Source organism: Ammospiza nelsoni, chromosome 15, assembly GCF_027579445.1.
Source record: "Ammospiza nelsoni isolate bAmmNel1 chromosome 15, bAmmNel1.pri, whole genome shotgun sequence".
In the NCBI taxonomy this organism is placed as follows: domain Eukaryota; kingdom Metazoa; phylum Chordata; class Aves; order Passeriformes; family Passerellidae; genus Ammospiza; species Ammospiza nelsoni.
The window spans coordinates 4836238-4840464 of NC_080647.1; the positions used below are offsets into that span (position 1 = coordinate 4836238).

At 44.6% G+C, this 4227-nt stretch overlaps 1 long non-coding RNA gene across 1 annotated transcript; it reads right to left on the reverse strand.

Moving 5' to 3' along the window:
* Positions 1 to 1662: 1662 nt before the first annotated feature.
* Positions 1663 to 4227, reverse strand: LOC132080196 (uncharacterized). Its single transcript, XR_009419514.1, has 3 exons — positions 4117 to 4227; positions 3851 to 3934; positions 1663 to 2096 (listed from the first exon to the last, which is right to left on the reverse strand). It is a non-coding gene; the product is annotated as an uncharacterized LOC132080196 (long non-coding RNA).

Sequence of the window (4227 nt, forward strand, 5' to 3'; positions counted from 1 at the left end):
GGCCCTGGAAGCCGCAGCTGCTCCTGCTGTGGTGGGTGAGTGGTTGGAAGCACTGCTGGAGGCACCAGAGCTCATGGGGGAGGGATGCAAAGGGAGGAGCAATTGTTCCACCTCAGGCTGGTTTCACTCCCTGGTCCATCAGCTTCCAGCTGGGAGATCCCACTGGAGAGTGGTGCTTTTTTGGTGCCATGTGCCTAAATAGGGGCTCCTCCTGTGGATGCTTCATTGAGGAAATGCCTCACGTGCCCTCAGACCAATGGTACAACTCACGTTTTAGTCCCAGCTCTTGATGTGTTTTGGCTCCCAGTCCCTCACAAACCTCTCTTGGAGGGAACAAAATAACCTTCACTGCTGTTAGAACAGACCCACATCCCACAAAAAACCCCCATCCTGAAACAGCTCCATCACACACGGGGCTTCCCTGGATTTCTGCAATGTCCACGCAAAGAACACAACACAAACATCACTGGAAATCGGTTTTCATTTGGTGAAACAAGCAAAGCACCCAGTTTGTTGGGCTAAATACAGAGCTGCAGGAACAGAGGGCACCTGTGTGGGACAAATAAGGGTCTACAATTGCTTAAAGCTTCCTATAAAAGAGATTAACAGGAAAAGTTATTTTCAACTCTCTTGAAAACAGCATCAAAAACTGAGTTGCTCAGAATCATTGGAAAAATAAGGGTAGTTGCAACAGTGTTTAACAAAACAGTGGAGGAAAAACGTATTGGGTCAAATTCCTTCATTTTAAAGCTTCATTTAGTCTGATGATTCTTCAAGAGGCACAGATTTAGCCCAGAGAACACTGGTAATTAAAATCTGGGGCTGCTGCCAGACGGATCGATGGCCTATTTGCTCCCTAAGTGACACCAAAAGGGAGTGCCAGTGACAGGCTGGTGACTGACCCACTTCTGAGCTGTGGGGCCCAGGACACAGATCCTCAGCACCACTCCCTGCTCCTCATCCCTTTGCAAAGCAAGAGGAGGATACACTTTGGAAGGCAGGAGGGATGCAGTGACACCCTCAAGGAGCAACTTCTTTCTGCTTTACCAGGGTTCACTTGGATTTCATTGAATCTGACAATGGTTTGGGTTGGAAGGGACCCTAAGGCTCATCTCATTCCAACCCTCCATCCTTGGGACATCTCCCACTGTCCCAGGTTGCTCCAAGCTCCATCTCTTGGCACTTCCAGGGCAGCCTTAGCTTCTCTGGAAAACCTGTGCCAGGGCCACACCACCCTCACAGGGAGGGAATTCTTTCCAATATCTAACAAGAAATCACTCATTACTCTGAAGAAGGGAGAACAGTGCTCTTGACAGCAATTAAGAAGTAATTAAGCAATTATTTAGCCAGAGGAAGAGCAATGGAAGCAGCTCCGAGCCTGGGCTCACGTCCCAAGCCATCATATTTTCCTCTTTCTGTTGAAATATTGGGTGTTAAACTTAAGGGTTTGAGGACTTGTTCCATTTGGCAGCATGGGAAAGGAGTTCTGCCAACCTCCCATTCCCCTCCATCCCCAAATGCTCCATTTTGTCTTTTGCTATTCTTACAAAATAAAAAAGCAAACAGTTAATGCTCACCTACACTTTCCTTAAGCCAAAATCAAAATGCTTGCATCTTGGAGGGGGGAAAAGCCTTGCAGTTCAACAGCATCCTGGAAACTGCTTTTGTGTGTAGAATCTATATTTATTTAATGATGGAATCAGAAAAAAAACCCAGCAGAGCGGGGACAGAATTTGAGGAAGGTCAACAGGGAGGATAATTTTAAAATATGCTTCATTTTTCAAAGAAAGCTGCCTTATAAAATCATTAAGGCTGGAAAAGACCTGTAAGACCACCAAGTTCATTGTATTTTACCTACAAACAAGCCAAAAGCCAAAGACAAAACGTTTTTCCAAAGTTCTATGATAACAGAATTCGTGCTGTTCCTCTGGTAATGGCTATTGATATTATTGATCCACTTTTTCATGTGAGCACCATTTGATCCGATGTTTATGGACAGGCTTTCATTTTTCCCCTAATGCAATGCTCTTCCCTGCATTTTTCAGTCTCCAGGCTGGATTTTGATCCTCACAATTGTGCTGATGGGCACCTTGCTCCTAGTGGAATGAAAAAAAGAACAGAGTTATTGTGGGATGCGATATCAGTGACCAAAATTCAGATTCCTGCTCCTCTGGGACAGATATTTGGGAGCACCCAGGAGATGTTTAAGTATTACCACCTTTTTTTTTTTTTTCCCCTTTTTAGAAGTAAACTTTTTTTTTTTTTTTTTTTTTAAGCTTACCCTAAAAACCTCCAAGCCACCCATCCCACTTCCCCTTCTGGGAAGGATCCCACCCACAGCTCTTGGGGGCAGCAGGAAGAGGAAACCCTGGAAACCCCCGAGCCACCACGTGGGGCCCATCAGCACATCACAAGCCATGGGGACACTGAGAAGTGACCTGGGGCTGCAGACAGTGGGGAGCCCTGTGGGCACCCAGGCAGGCTGAGGTTCAACAGAACATCAGTGATCCCAGTCAGAAATCTGGGTTTGAGGAGGATTCAAACAGAGCTACATGGAGCAGCTGGAATATTGATAAGGAACAAGTTAAAAGAATACATCTCAGCAGAGGTGTGAGCACATTCTGCCTCCTTAATAATGAGATCTGGAATATTTAATTAAAGGATTTCACCTCAGGGTAGAGATGAGTTCCCATTTATTGGCTGCCCCCAGGACACCACACCCTGGTCCCACACATTGTCAGGAGAAATCCAAATGTTCCCTGAATTCTTTTACCAGCCTTTTGTTTCTCTTAGTGGAATAAACATAAGCAGGTGGTTATTTCCAAGGATGCTTTTGTTATATAAAAATATTCAATAAAACTGTCCCCAAGCCATTTGCCTGTGATCAGTGACCTGTCCTTGCTGTTTGATGGCTGAGCTGGAGCAGAGCTGTGCAAACATCAGCACCAATATCCATACACAGCATTTCACACTCTTGATTTGTATAAATTTAACATGGGCAACATGAATGTTTTGCTTTCTATTTTAGGAAAGGGTTTTTTATAATTCAATAACCAAGAAAGAGGAACAAAATTTGGTAGTTTAAAACTTCAAGGCAAGATTTTTAAGAAATTAGTTTGCAGTTCTGTTCCCTATTCCATTGCATTCATAAATCTCACTGATTTGAAACAAAGAACCAACACAGCTTAAGGAAAAAAAAAAGTGATAGCAGCAGGTCTGGATGTTCTCTCACCCATCTTTGTTAACTTTTGTTACCTCTCAGATTAGTAATTAATTATTGAAATATCAACTTTGTATGGTTGAGCTACAAAGAGAAAGGGAATAAATGGTCCATGGGTCTTGGAAATTTGGCAATGGAAAACAGAAGTGTGTAATCACTGCAGATGGGGAATGAGAACAAGAAACAGCAACACAGCAGATTAGGAAATTGTATTATTGCACAAAATTAGAAACTTTTTTGAGGAGGATGAAGGATCCCAAAATAGCAAACCAGAGCCCAGGAAAGCAAAGCCTCTGTGCCCCAACACAGGAGAGGCAGGAAAACCCTTCCTGTACCAGTGTGGGGAGAAAGAGAGGAAAGATAAAAAAATAATGGGATGGCAGACTGGTTTGGGTTGGAAGGGACCTCAAAAATCATCCAGTTCCACAGATCCCAGAGCCCATATTTCAGCTTTACGCAACCAGAGCCACACTTAGGGAAGATGCTGTTCCCACTTACCCTCAAGGAGGAGCAGCAGTGGTGGGACACAAAAAAACCCTGCAAGCCCCAGTTCTTCTTCTGGGGGTGGTTTCAGCCCCAGCTCCTCAGGGTCCTGCAGCTTCCCTTCTCCAGGGGAAGCTCCTCACTCACCTTTGTTTCGGAAGCACCACCAAAGGAACCCCCAGGAAAGTGCTGAGATGCCACATTGTTCCCAAGGCGTTGCAGTTTAAAGGGCTGTAAAAATAGCAACAAATTCTCTGCTCCAAAGAGAGCCCCAAACAAACATCCCGAGCAAAACAAAGCCTTGATGGACACAGATCACACAGAACTCCCAACAAGTTTCAATAACTCAGCTCCACACACAAATCTGCTCCCACTTTGCTCCAGTATATCAAATATTCCTTCAGATTTTTTACCTTCCCAAGAGCACAGCTCCCAAGTGAAGGGGAATATCCACAAGCCCTACATGGACCAGGATGGAAAAGGAAAAATCTTCAACCTCCTGGGATTCACAGCTCCACACTAAA